The following is a 15,920-nucleotide window of genomic DNA, read 5'->3' on the forward strand; positions in this document are numbered from 1 at the left end:
TCAGTACGTCTGCGTCAACTGGACATATATCTGTCGTATAATGTTAGCGCTGTCTGCCTAATTTGCCTTTCCGTGTCCCTCATTCTGTACTAAAAGAATAAATAAAACCCTATGTAGCTACCTTCGTAGGTACTAAAAGTGCTATAGTGCCTAAAATCATTCATCATTAAAGTGCTAAAAAAATCATTCAAGGAACCAGCTTATCCATTCTAATTTTCTCCATAGACTTGCCACAGCCGTTCTAGTGTGCCTTTAACCACACAGAATCAGTGAGGATGCCTAGGCGACCGAAAGAAAGCACAAGAGAATAACGAGTTAAGAGAAAGCAAGTAATAATAGTAAGTAACACCGCTTTCGAACGACAATGTAAATGTAATTTACTGACTGTCTTGCGAGCGCGCAGGCTTTCGCCTTTATCTTGTTTACCGTATGCTATATTGACTGCAATGTTTTACTCTTTCTTCTGTAAGTGCTATGGCTACCAGGGGAAAATTCGTGCGCGTTACAGAATTCTGGAATACATATATATATATATATATACATATATATATATATATATATATATATATATATATATATATATATATATATATATATATAATGTGAACATTTTCGTTTCCAGTACTGTCTCTCTTAAAGCGGACCCAGTTTGTCCCTTGTGACGAGCACTGTGGTCGAGGGTAGGGTGGTCGTGCGTTCTCGATGTTGGTGTTAACGAGCTCTTCTTTTCCCATTCTTGCCTTGCCAGCGGGCGCGTTTGTCATCGTGTTTTTTCTTCTTTTTTCGCCTGTTGACTCGGTGAACATGTTATGCCATTGACAGCTTGAGTGCATTCAGACCATCTAATGAATTACCAACGATGCCAGCACAATCACAAGCACATTTTATTCATTTTTCGGTGGAATTATTGGAAGTTGTTTCGCGCCACGATGTAGCCGCGAAGCATACGTGGCTTGTGATTGGCGTTCTATCACTTCTACTGGACGCCTGACCCGTGGGTGCACCGGTTCTTTGTTCAGGCATGTCATAAGATGCGAATAAGGAGCAAATGCCAGGTCCCGGTCCCTGTGGATCACTTAGAGTTCTTTGCAGTGATAGCATCACTGTCGTAAAATTTCTTTCACACTTGCTAGAGGCAGCGCTGATATTTTAAAAAAAAGAATGCCGTGCTACATGCATCGCCAGTTCGAAAAATTCGGTTGCATGAACTTTCATGAAATATGGAATTAAAATACTGCTGCAGGAACTCCGAGAATTGTTGCGTAACCGTTCTTTGGCTGCAATCTTAGTGCGCTTTTGTTCGCTTGGTTTTCGTAACTTATGCGTGTCTACCTACCCATCGTTTTCCGATGTCTGAAAATGCTTGCGCATTAGCAGACAATTCTCAGAATTTCGGCAGCATTTTGTGTTGCTTATCATGTCTTTCCTGCCAAGACCACATCATGCTGCATATTGAAACTGCCGGAGTGTAACTTGTTCATCACGCCACGTTTCGGAAGTAGTCAACAGATCTACTTAGTTGGGAACTGTGTTGTGTTCACTGTCTGTAGAGTGTGCACTAAGTGCTTGGACGTCCGTGGAAAGCAGCGACAACCCACCTGTTGCTTTGGCCGTGGCTACGCACTGGTTAACCTCACATGTACGCGGTCTGAAGTCTCACTTTGTGCAAGCCTTGCATTTCAGAAGCGAGAATTCCATCATTAGGTTTCCCTTTATTTGATGAAATGTGAAAACGTCCTTGGCATTTCTGAGATATAGGCCTTAGGAGGTGATTGCTCTTGAAGGAGCGACGTACACAAATGCAGGAGTAGAAAATTTTTAGGCTGCGAATCATCTACAATTGCACAATTACCCAGCTACCAATCAGCTATTCTATCATCTATCTATCACGCACAAGAAAATACATTGTCACATCTACAAATTAGAAAACAAACAATCGAAATCAATCTATAGCTAGTTGGACCTCCGCAAAGCACAGTGTCACGTACGGCGAGCTCTCCGTGACATTCGCGGTTCTCCTCCGTAGTGCAATAACTTGAAGGCACTTGCTCTCCACCAAGGCTGACGAGAAGTGAATGTTGGAGAAGATTTTCATGAGGCGATGGCAGGTGACAGAGTTTTACGAAAGGAAATTTAATTGTAACGACGTTCCCTTCATGCAAGTTTCAGCAACGGACGATCCTTTCTCGATGGAAAAACCGGAGGCTGCTCTACTGTTTTGTAGACACGCTAATGTCAATACTTCATTCTCACTAAAGGCACACTGTGCTGACTGGCATAGCACGAACGAAACGCGGGAAAATTTCTGGTGCAGGCCAATAATCCACCATTTTCGAATCGGCATCCACCTTGACTTTCACGAACACACACTGTCAGCTTAACTGTTAGAGTACTTACAACGGGTATGATGTCTACATCTGTAGTTTGCTATATAAAATGCTAGCTCTGCTTGCCACAGTAACATAATCCGAACCACAATTTTGGAATAAAATATCTTGCTCACTGGAACATTTTTCATGAATTATTTAACAGGCTGAAACATAAAAATGAGATTGTGGGGATAGTTTCTCCAAATATGATGGAAACCAGCAGTTACATTAGGAAAATTACTATTTGTACCCGCCTCTGGCGATTTGGCATCGCCGCGGTGAATGTAGCGTGTCCACACTAAATACATTAAAAACCCATGGATGCCGGAGCTATGATGAATATATGGTATTTTGTATATTTGCAATGGGACCTAAATGACTTGCCCTATATAAGAAACAGATGTTTGTCTAGTAGCCGAGTCTTAATTTGAACAATTAAGAACGGAATAATGAATCCGAATGAATTGAGGATCAACGAGGATGGAGTCCATAAATATTTCTCAACAAGTGATGCTGAGTTTGGTTTTTCTATGCTGCTCGCAAATGGCTTTCCGAGAATTTCTTGAAGGATTAAGTTTATTGTAAGAGCAGGAAAAATTCCCGATGACGGATGCAATGCTCAGCAAGAGCGTAGCTAAGACGGGACGTGCTGCTACAATTGTTCGCCAAGGGTAAAGGGTAGCGTACTATACCATGGCTTTCCCCTAATTTATCACCGCCATATACAGTCGCCCAAGTTTGGTCGACTAAAAACAATTTAATCTAAATTGTATTCAAAATTTCAGTGGTAAAATCACCCTTAAAAAATCAAAACCAGAAGTGGTTTCATCGGCCAAACTACTCCGAGTGGCAAAAGGACAGCTTGCGCAGCCGTAAGTTTCCTCTTTATTACGCATTCGTCACCGTTAGGCAAACCCAGGCAAACGCACAAGCAATCGTTTTAAACCAACTTGCGGCTTTTCCACCAGCGGGCTTATGTTTTCTAAAGATAGAGTGTTTTTCAGGAATAACCTACTTGGTCACACTTATTTTTATGTGGCAAATTAGTGTTTTTGTGCACTCTGTCCTGTCGTCCAGAAAAGACTTACCGTTTCAGCAAAGCAAGTGTGCAGTGCGCTTAAAACTAATAAATTCAATGGCATCCTTTCGTGCAAGACTCCATGACCTGATAAAGCTCATGCCGCACTAGGGCACCAGCCCATAAATTTTCACCACCGGGGCTCCTTTAACGAGCACCTAAAAGCTTGTAAACGCGAGCCTTTTTACAATGCGCTCTTATCGACAAGCGGCGGTCATATCCGGGATTCTACCCGGGACAGCTAGTACTAGCACCCAGTGGGGTGTGTCCAGCCCAGTAATCGTACACAAAAGAAAAACATTTTCTTCGTTAAATACATTCGCTTCCCCTTCTGAAAAGTCTTATCGTGAACGCTAGAGAGCTGAATTTGCGCTGAACTTTGACACTACATTCGCACCACCCATGCATCGACGCGTCTACCTAAGAAAGTCGCCGACTTAAAAGCTCAAGTTGGCTGTCAACAAAGCCCCATTTTAGGTAGAAAAAATGCATTGCTGGTATATCCTTCATTTAGGGCCGCGTCTGCAGGTAACAGTATTCAATGAAAATTTTACAAGCGGTAAATCTCCCTTTGTGTGGGTGCCCATAGTAGATGAAGTGCCCTGGGTATCGTCACGGCTTGCACGCGGGGTTACTTCGTCCGTGAAGCTGAACCCAGGAGGCGTGCATTCGTTGCTCCTTCCATCAGCCACGCCTTCTGTTTCGATGCTTTAACGGCCTGCTGTGAATTCGCCACTGCCCGATGTTGAATCACCGCGCATGCGCACTCAGTGCCCAGAACGAATGAAAATAACGGTTTTAGCAGTTCTGCATTTAGAATGAATTGACACCGCATACCTTGATAACCGAGAAGTTAGAGTGTGCCATTAGCTTGACGCTAAAGCGTAAATTGTTGAATGATAACAGAGGCACTGGTACGCAAGAAGCCGATCAATGAGTTAGCAGTAAGAGGGAAAATAGAGGAATTCCAGATCAAGCTACAGAACAGGTGTTCGACCTAAACTCAGGAAGAGGACCTTAGTGTTGAAGCAATGAACGACAATCTTACGGACATCATTAAGGAGTGTGCAATAGAAGTCGGTGGTAACTCCGTTAGACAGGATACCAGTAAGCTATCGCAGGAGACGAAAGATCTGATCATGAAACGCCAATGTACGAAAGCCTCTAACCCTACAGCTAGAACTGGCCGAAATTTCCAAGTTAATCAACAAGCGTAAGACAGCTGACATAAGGAACTATAATATGGATAAAATTGAACATGCTCTCAGGAACGGAGGAAGCCTGAAAGCGGTGAAGAAGAAACTAGGAATTGGCAAGAATCAGATGTATGCGTTAAAGACAAATCCGGCAATATAGATACAAATATGGATGAGATAGTTCAAATGGCTGAGGAGTTGTATAGAGATTTATAAAGTACCAGTAGCACCCACGACGATAATGGAAAAGAGAATAGTCTAGAGGAATTTGAAATCCCACAAGTAACTCCGGAAGAAGTAAAGAAAGCCTTCAGAGCTATGCAAAGGGCGAAGGCAGCTGGAGAGGATCAGGTAACAGCAGATTTTTTGAAAGATGGTGGGAAGATTGTGCTAGAAAAACTGGCCACCCTGTATACGCAATGCCTCATGACCACGAGCGTACCGGAATCTTGCAAGAACGCTAACATAATCCTAATCCATAAGAAAGGGGATGCCAAGGACTTGAAAAATTATAGACCGATCAGCTTACTGTCCGTTGCCTTCAAAATATTTACTAAGGTAATCGCAAATAGAATCAGGAACACCTTAGCCTTCTGCCAAGCAAAGAACCAGGCAGGATTCCGTAAAGGCTACTCAACAATAGACCATATTCACACTATCAATCAGGTGATAGAGAAATGTGCTGAATATAACCAACCCTTATACATAGCTTTCATTGATTACGAGAAAGCGTTTGATTCTGTCGAAACCTCAGCAGTCATGGAGGCATTACGGAATCAGGGTGTAGACGAGCCGTATGTAAAAATACTGAAAGATATCTAAAGCGGCTCCACAGCCACCGTAGTCCTCCATAAAGAAAGCAACAAAATCGCAATGAAGAAAGGCGTCAGGCAGGGAGATACGACGTCTTCAATGCTATTCACAGCGTGTTCACAGGAGGTATTCAGAGAACTGAATATTGCGAAGAATTGGGGATAAGAGGTAATGGAAAATACCTTAGAATCTTGCGATTCGCTAATGATTTGACTTGCTTAGTAACTCAGGGGACCAATTGCAATGCATGTTCACAGACCTGGAAAGCCAAAGCAGAAGAGTGGGATTAAAAATTGATCTGCAGAAAACTAAAGTAGTGTTTAACAGTCTCGGAAGAGAAGAACAGTTTACGATATGTAGCGAGGCACTGGAAGTGGTAAGGGTATACATCTACTTAGAGCAGGTGGTGACCGCGGATCCGGAGTCTGAAATAATCGTAAGAATAAGACTGGGCTGGGCTGCGTTTGGCAGGCATTCTAAGATCATGAACAGCAGGTTGCCATTATGCCTCAAGAGAAAAGTGTATAACAGCTGTGTCTTACCGGTACACACGTACGGGGCAGAAACCTGGAGGCTTACGCAAAGGGTTCTGCTTAAGTTGAGGGCGACGCAACGAGCCATGGAAAGAAGAATGATCTGTGTAACGTTAAGGGATAAGAAAAGAGCCCATTGGGTGAGGGAACAAACTCGAGTTAATGACATCTTAGTTGAAATCAAGAAAAAGAAATGGGCATGGGCAGGACAGGTAATGTGGAGGGAAGATAACCGATGGACATTAAAGGTTACGGGCTGGATTGCAAGGGACGGGAAGCGTAACAGGGGGCGGCAGAAGGTTAGGTGGGCGGATGAGATTAAGATGTTTGCAGGGACGACATGGCCGCAATTAGTACATGGCCGGGGTAGTTGGAGAAGTATAGGAGAGGCGTTTGCGCTGCAGAGGGCGTGCCCAGGCTAATGATGATGATGATGAAAGAGGCACCCCCATAACGCGTGCTATCTTTACGCTAAATCATTTAAACGAACTAACCCTCACTTCCAAAAAAGAACAAGCGTTCATGTGACGAGATCGTTACTTTTTTTTTCATGCTCTTGTCAAAGTGATGCGCCAGCCTTGCAGGGGACAAATTGTTCGTCGTGTAAGGGACCGTGATAGTGTAATATGTATACAAGTTGTATTAGCCCTAACCAGAGGGTGATTACCAGATGCGACAATTCTGTTGAACCTGAGGCTCTCTTCAAATGAAGCAGATAGTTCCTCGCACACAGCAGACTAGCGTCCCGGCCGGTGATGCCACCACATTCGTAAATTGCATCTCATGCTCACCACGGCAATCACTGCAGTCGTTATATAATATACGTTGCTGCGTACTCCAAACCTCGTAGATTTGTGTCGCGCAACGTTTATTCAAATATGTCATACACCGTACCAAGTGTGAGCGCTTTATCACGCTGCGAATATGATGCCACATGACGGAGTCGGAAGCAGAAACAAGCTGAGTAGGAATCGAGCCAGTTTTCGCTGTGCACTGAAGATCCATCTAAATAGGTCACGAAGCTTGGAACGAAAAGCTTGCCGAAACCTATCGCCAGAGATATCAGTTAGGGGTGCACGATTGAAGTGCGACAGGGTGAGGGTGGGAGAAACACCGAAACTAGAAACCAGATGTGGAAAAAGTTCACATCAAGACATACGCCACTTCCATCGTTAAAATGATCCGCTGGCGCTTCAGCTCAGGCGAACTTGAAGCTCGCCTCAGCCTCATAAGCAAGATAACTGCTGGCGTAGCGGTCGAAGTAGCAGACGCTGAAGGAATTGAAACATTCGCTCCTAGCAGCATGACATATTGACGTCACTACCATTTTTGGTTGTGACCTCACTTTTTATTTTTCATTTCGTGCTTGCTATTGATCGAGGGAAGATGAGACGTTGGTCGTTTCAAGCTATTCTTGTATATTGTGCTGGCTGTGGCGTGCAATTTTTATTTGCAGCCGCTTCCCGATGTTGCACTGGACCTACGAAATAGTGAGCATCAACATGCGATTTCAACACGCTTATGGCTCAGAGAGTCCTTACTTACATCCACCCGTCATTGAGTTATGTGTATCAGCGGCTCAGGGATGCGTGAAGAATTCTTGAAAGAAGCCCTTTTAGTTGACCTACATTCCAAGGAATCTACGCATGCCCTTCTTGTGGATGGCCTGCTGGAATTTTGTGATCATAGCTGCTTTGTGCGGGTGAGGCGGACTCCAGATTTGCTGATGACGTGGTCCGCAAACAGAAGCTCATCGTGAACGAAGCAACACTTATCCGGCTTGAGAGTGACCCCTCGTGAATTCATGTCCTCTAGTACTGCACCAAGCCACCTAAGGTGATCGTCCAAATTTGCATCGAAAACGACGATGTAGTCCAAGTAATCATTAAAAGGGTGCTACTTCAGTCCTGCTGAAACCACGTCCACCATTCGCTGGAACGTGGCAGGCGTCGAGCTCACTTCGAATGGCATGACCTTGAACTCATAGAGGATGCCTCGCCTGATCAAAGCGGTCTTGCCGCAGCCCCTCTCATTGACTTCTATTTGTCAGAAGCAAGTCTTTATGAACATTGACGAGAATTGTTTGGCATCGCATCCGTGAGAGAGGGTATAGTCCTTAATCATTATCTTGTCCATTCGAAGATAATCGACGCGGAAACGTAGCGTTGCGTCCCTTTTCTTTACCAAGACTGCACGGGATGCCCATGGGCTTTTCAACGGCTGGATGATGTCGTTACGCATAATCGCGCCGACTTCTTGCCTTATAGCTTCACGTTATCGCGTCTAAACACGGTAAGGACGCTGGCAGAGTGGTCGAACGCACAGTTCGGTTATTAGGCGATATTTTGCAACTGGTATTTGTCGAATACATATTCTGTCAAAAAGCAGTTTTTGTATCATCGAAGAAGACTTCTGAGCTGTCTGCTTACTCGTCAGGAGCCTTGGATTTACAACAAAATCTCGTTCGGGGAACGGTGGTGGTCGGGGTAGATGCGGCAGAATCCGCGGGGGCAAACTCATAGCCGGTCTCCACAATTTCCTCGATGTATGGCTGAAGTGTGTCGCCACCACATTTGCTTTCCCTCCGTGCAGTTGAGCTATCCGCCTTGCTACGCATTTTTCACGGCCGAGCAGTAGACCTTGTTCACCCTTGGTAACGACTTCTACGTCTGTAGGTGTTTCGCTGCCACGGAAATGACAATGCTGTAGCAAGGCGCGCTGCTGACTTGGTCCTCAAGTACACTGAAGGCACACTGGCAGTCGGTATCACTTGTTCAGGCCTCTCAGTCGGTATCACTTGTTCTGTGGACAGCATTATTGGTTTCAACCTCAGGTCGATGATTGCGCCCTGTTTATTGAGGAAGTTCATGCCAACAATTACACCTCGCGAGCACTATTGAAGAACACGGGATGTCGGCGGCTAGGTCCGGTCATGAACTCTAATTCTTTCTGTGCAGATTACCTTCGGCGTTTTCAGCTGTCCTCTAGCTGTCCGAATTTGAGGATCGTCCCATGCGGTTTTGACTTTCTTCAACCTGGCGGCGAACGATTGACTGGTGACGGAGTAGTCGGTTCCTTCGCCACACTAAGGCGGTGACTGTGTGGCCGTCGAGAAGCAAGCCGAGGTCGCTGATTCTTTGCCTTGCGTTAAAGTTGGATACTGGCGTCGGATCACGGTTGTATCGCGTTGACGTGTGGCTGGTACGTCGCGTCGTCACGTCATTGGTCAGTGCATTTCTTGCTTCCAGGCTTCGTCGAGATGGCTGCGCGTTGATTTTATGTCGCCGAGATCGACGCTTCGGCGTCTTCGTCAGCGGCGGAGGTTCTTCCAGAGTACAGCGAACAGCAACGGAATCTCCATCGGTTGCTGCTATTACTTTTCCGGATATGGGCTAACGTACCGGTGCCGGATTGAGCCACTGTATGGCCGGCGCTGCGGCGACAAGTAGAAGCCTGATGAAGGCAACGCTCCACGGAGGCCTCCACTGAATGGCGGCGAGGTAGTCGGCGATATCGCGAAGGCGCTCACCTTACTGCAGGCAAGAAGCGTTGACGGAGAACCCCGTAGTCGCATTTCGTCGTATCATTTCGTGACGTAGCCCGCTTCTCCGCCGTGATAGCAGAGCGGACGGTGGTCGGGGCCGTGCCGAACGTCAGCCTTCCTTGGCATGCGCTCTAAAAATTAGGGTGGGGGGGGGGGGGGTATCGCAGGAGTGAAAGAGCCGATTTACTCTTCAAAGCATTGTGTTGCCCTCGTGAAATGTCGAGTGGAGCAAAATGCATTGTTCACTTTGTCGGCAAGGAGAGAGCGACATGTGCTTTTCACTCTGCCCTTCTGAGAGAAAGTAGAATGCCCGTTCTACTCTTGCGGCAATAGAAACAAAACGTAGCGTAAGCTTCTGCTTCAACTGTAGGAGGCTGGCCCCGCACATGGCGATCTATCACTCACGCACGCTAAGCAAAAAACACGCCGTTTTCCTTCTAATGCAACAGGCAGCCACAGTTCAAAGGAACGAGCGCTCTACTTTTTCACTCGCAGTTGACCCACCGCGCACGTGTACAACATCGTGGAACAGCACAGCACCGGAGAAAGGTGCGAAGAAAGGTCCAGCGTGAAGCAACGAAGGCCATCCAAGTGAGATCGTGTGTCAGCCATCTTGCGTCGCCGCGAAAACACGACAGTCGTTCGTCATTCGTTGCATATCAACAAATCAATATCAACAACAAATCCTCTACGGTAAGTGAACTATAACTTAGGGGCACATTCTCCTAATATGACATCCTATCGCCAGGAAGTCGTCGCAGCGCTTAGCCGACGCGATTGACAACGGACTAGGAAAGCGCGCTGTGTCTCTTGATGACAATCGAAAAAGCCAGTTGTTGCGATAACGGCATGCGATTTTATCATTTCATCATTTATTATAGTAAGAGCTTTGAAAATCGCAAATGCTGCAAGAACCACGGTATGTTCGGTAAGACGTAAGGCGAAAGGACGCTTAAAATGATTTGTTCACCAGCGCATAATTCCGAGGCTATACGGAGAGTGCTTAGGGTGCGTTTTGAGTGTTCGAGTGTATTCAGTTTGGCAGTCTACTGGGTACGGAACGCTGTTGAATTAAGGACTCACATATCAGAAGGGGTAATTTTGCTTGCGGCATGCTTTCGTTATAAAGAAGCCGCACGCTTGACGGTTTCTTTCATCCATGGGTAATCTGCGACCACTGAAGCTACGTGCAGCCCCAGTGCTAGTTAGAAACTTTGCCGCCGGCATTCAGCTGCATGCTACAAGAGTTCAGCTGGGCGCGTTATCTTTAACTTGCTGAAAACGCCTGAGGAATTCATGTTTTGTGCTGGATAAACTGTAAACCCCATATAAGCGATCTTGCGCGCGACAGCGACAACCGATGCGCTTGAGATGGCTGTCGCGTTCGCTCGTCGCCTACAAGTCGTACTCCGTGCGAGCGACGATTTTCAGCGACGTCTCCCCGGTGTCTCCGGTATGAGGGCTGCAAATAGGCGTCGAAGCTAGCGTACGCGTGCTTTAGTAATTTAAGTTAGTGTATTTTGCTGTAAAACGCAGCATAAAATTTTTCTGAGAACCTTGCAGTAGGTTCTTACCCTTGCACGTATAAAGATTCAATCGTTTACTCATTCCGTGCAACAATCAGTAGTATTTGAGTGATGTGCCTCCATTTCCCCACTTCGCGCTATTGGCTAGTCGCTCATTGCACTTCCAGGCGACGAACGATAATTTCTAGATTTCCTGAGCTGAACGATCTGTTCAAGCAACGGCCCGTTTTCTCGCTCGAAGCCGTCGCTCGTCGCCGTCGCTTCACAGAATTGCTCTCATGGGCTTTAGTCATAAAGATGAACTGTTTTTGCTCATGTATTGGAATGATGAAATTTTATGTCTGATATTATGTCTCCTGTTGCGGTTTTTGAGCACGGGTTGAATCTGAAAGGGTGCTCATATGTACGAACTCGGTGAATTGTCAAGCAGCATCGAATACATGGGCTGCTGCGTGGAATTACAATTTTAGGAAGGTATTGCATATGCTTGCTGTTTTGGACATGCCTGTGCATTTTCTAATATGAATTGGCGCTTCAGAGTTATGTCATATGAATAGCTAAACCACTCTTCTTTTGGGGAGTAGAAGCGTAATGTGTGCATTCTGCTACTGTATGGCAGTTGAAAATGTGTATCGCTTTATATTTTTAGTGGAGTAATAAAGTATTAAAATAAAACTTTGCTTTAATACTGTGTTACCAGTCGTCTGTCGTATACAAAATAAAGATTTGGTCCAATAAACTAATAACTGCAGTCTAACTGCAGCTTTTACATGCCTTTAGGAATGTAAAATGCTAGATTTCAAACTGCAGCAGTAGTCTTGTCTGTCAAATGAACTCCATTGTGCCCCTCATAAATAAAAATAAGTTCATGCATTTTAGTAAGCTTAGATGCAGGCCGCAGGGAACTGTTTCTTGTTATCATTGAAATGTGTGTAAGTTTGCCATAAGAAGCGTTGCTTCCCATTCTTATAGGCACATCCAGTCATATTCATTGAACTGGAGGACAAAATTTTCATCCCTACGGAGCATCATGTTTGCAGATATCATGCTGAAATTATGGTGAGCAGTAGCACAACCAGAGAGAGAGAAGTTTATTTACAGAAAGGCAGAGAGGTCGGCCTGAGCTATAACTTGCTCTGGACTGCTACTCTACACTGGGGAAAAGGGACGGGGAGGGAGAGGGCTGATGAATGATGATGGTATAAGAAAGAAATGCGTATATACAAGTTCACATAGTTGTGGCCTCTCTAAAGCCGTGCGTCCAGCCCAGTGGCTTGGAGAAAAGCTATAGCGGCTCTTTTTACCAGGGCTGCGCTGTTTGCATTAGGCCAAGGACCTAAAGGAAACTCGTCTGATAGCGGTCTATCATGGATCTTTGCAATTGAAGAGACAAGTTGCTGTCGTTCTTGCGCGTAGACGGGACAAACACAAAACATATGCTTAAGTGTTTTTGGCACCTCACAGCATTCACAGTTTGGGCTAGTATCACTGGCACCTATCATATATCTATAACGCTTCGCGAATGCGACACCAAGGCGAATCCGGTGCACCATGCTCGTGTGGCTTCTTTTGAGCTTGTGAGGCATACGAAATTTTATTTCTTGGTCCCATTTTTGTAATCGCTTGTGTCATCCATCTGGTTTTGTCTAGTGTTCTAAGGTAGAGTTGCGGTTTACGCGACGAAGTAGGGCGTTTGTGTCTGTTCGTGAGAACGGAATGCGTACTTTACAAGTATTATCTAAAGCAGTCTTCACTTCAGGGTCTGCCTGTTCGTTCCCGATCAGGCCACAGTGAGAGGGTATCCACTGAAAGGTGACATTGTGGCCATTTCTAGTTACGTGGTCGAGGCGTTCTGTAATTTCTATAGCCATGGAATAACACGTACCCCGTCTGAGGACACAGTCAATCGTTTGAAGAGCTGGCTTGCAATCACAGAATATCGTCCATGCGTGAGGAGGCTCCTCGGCGATAAATCGAAGTGCCTCCCGGATAGCAACAAGTTCTGTGGCAGTTGATGTTGAGCTATGGTCTAGTTTAAACCGCCGAGCGATGATCATGTGTGGAATGACGAAGGCTGCAGTGGAGGCATATGATGTGACAGATCCATCGGCATACACGTGTACAGTATCTCCGTACTTTGCAGAAATGTGCAACAGGGTGAGTTGCCTGAAGCGAATATATGCAACGGATGGATTTTTAGTAATTCCAGGGATCTGCAATGTAACGACAGGCTTAGGCAGGACCCACGGGGGTATTCTTGCAATACAGGCAGGAGAAAATCTTGAGGGTAAAACACTCTGATGGCGCGATATAGTCCTTGAAAAGCTGGAACCTGGGTGGGTGGCAGGGAGCGATGACAGAGGATGGTGCCTGTGTCGGGTCAACACGCGAAGGTACATTCGAAGAGGCTTGCAGAGCAAGTATACGTGAATAGGACAAGCACGAGCTTCCGCTATTGTTCCATTGGTTGACGTGCATTGTGGGAGGCCTAAACATGTGCGCAATGCTCCAGCTTGAATGCTCTCCAGCGCGCGCACACAGCTAGGTCCCATGCTTGAGAGCGCCGGAATGCTGTACCGTATATACCCTACGAATAGTGCTTGGTAAAATTGGAGTAATGACGACTCCGAGGGGCCCCATCTTGTTCCTGCAACAACGTGAAGGACGTCAACAAAACTCTTCAGCTTTGACTTCAGTGCGGCGACGTGTCTTGACAAAGATAATCCCTGGTCTATGACAAAGGCAAGGAATCTGTGGTCTGTAACCGTAGGTATCGCTACTCCATTAACAAATATCGGACACCTGGTCATTTGTTTTCGCGTGAAGGTAATCACGGAACATTTTTCTGCTGAGAGTTGGAGGCCTTGATGCCGCAGATACGTAGGTGTGAATGGCACTGCACGTTGAAGCCTAGCACGCATTTGGGGACGGGTGGCTCCAGATGTCCATATGCATATGTCGTCCACATATGCGCTAATCTTCACCGTGCTAGGAAGTTTGGATGCAAGGCCAATTAATGCAACATTGAAAAGGTTTGCACAGAGAACTCCTCCTTGTGGAACACCTCGATGTATATGGTACTGTCCGGCGTCGCCATCACTTGTCGACATATACACCGTGCGGTCACGGAGGTAACTAACAATCCATGCATATAGCCGGCCACCGACGTCTAAATCTTCCAGTGCATCAAGGATTGCATAATGGAGTACATTGTCGTATGCACCCTTAATATCCATAAAACAGCTGCAACTAACCGACGGCGACTTCTCTCCTGTTCAACAGTGCAGACCAAGTCGATAACACCCTCAATGGAAAAGCGGCCTCTTTTAAATCCATGCATAAAATCAGGAAAGCATTCTCTAGAAACCATTCTAGCCTTGACAAGACCATTCTTTCCATTACTTTGCCGACGCAACTGGCCAAGGCGATCGGTCTGTAGGAGGAAAGCTCGTTAGGGCATTTCCCCGGTTTAAGCAGCAAGTTCCTGTCTCCCACGTCGTATTATAATAAGATAGAAGAAGACGTCGTGATTCGGTGCCAAGATGGCAGAGTGCAGCGTATGTGATTCCGTCTGGCCCTGGTGCCGATGAGCGTAGAGAAAACGAAATCGCAGAGTCAAGCTCTTGCATCGTAAACGGTACTTCCAATCGCTCATCGGGTGACGGGGGCGCGATGGTGACAAAGGATGAAGTCACTGCGTTAGATCCGTCCACAATGAGTTTACAGTAGTCTTCTGCTACCTCCAATTCAGTCCGGCGTTGATGTAGAGCCACCGCACGGAATGGGTGTCCTTGTTGTGGAGTTGCCTGGAGACTTCGTATGATCCGCCAGATCTTAGATAGAGGCTGCCGTAGATCTAGGGATCCACAGAGTGCCCTACAACACTGTCTATCAAGCTTCTACACATGTCGAAGAACGTGTCGTTGAGCTCGGTGACTGTTCGAAAGATCTGACGGTGACTTTGTTCTTCTGTATCGCCGTTCCGGGCGCCGACGGATTGCACGAAGGGCCTCATATTGTATGTCGACCGATGATCTGTGCCTCGGTATGCTGACATCTCTGGTTTTGTCGGGCAGGGTAGAAGCAATGATGTCCTCTATTTCGGATGGGGATGTCATACACTGACAGGCGGTGTCGACAGGTGTCTTAAATAAAATCCAGTCAGTTTGACGAATGTACCGTGAGGCTGAACGGCGAAACCAGCTAATGTGAACGTAAGTGGGGACGTGGCCACTACCATGAGTCTCTAGATCCGTCGACCAGCATGCTGAAGACAGAAGGCTCCTTGATACAAAAGTTAGGTCAAGACAACTGCTGTAGGACGAGCTACGAATAAATGTAGGAGACCCGTTATTGAGCACATTTAGTCCCTGACTACACATGAAGTCGGCCAAATATTTGCCACGAGAATTCATCGAAGTGCTACCCCACAGGGGATGGTGTGCGTTAATGTCACCAATCGCAATATGAGGACCTTGCGATGCTTGCAGCAGAGACATCAGGTGCGAACAATCAATCCTCGCTCTTGGGTTGATGTATCCTCCAATCACTGTAACCGTGCGACATCTGTGTTTTATGGTAAGGCATACGTAATCATTAGTGGTATGTGATGGGACGTCATGTCTGAAATACACCAGATCGTGACGTATACAAAGTAACACTTTGCTCGAGGTTTGGTCGTTTCGAGACCACATCTGGACATATCCAGAAATACAGAAAGAAGAATCCATATTAGGTTCACAGATAACAACAACTGCAAATTGGTGCCTAAATACCCGCTGTCGGAAATCTGGCAGACGACCACGTAGACCTCGAGCATTCCATTGCATAACAAGCGATTGACGCATCCGTTCTTCAAACA

This window comes from Dermacentor andersoni, chromosome 4, assembly GCF_023375885.2.
Source record: "Dermacentor andersoni chromosome 4, qqDerAnde1_hic_scaffold, whole genome shotgun sequence".
NCBI lineage: Eukaryota > Metazoa > Arthropoda > Arachnida > Ixodida > Ixodidae > Dermacentor > Dermacentor andersoni.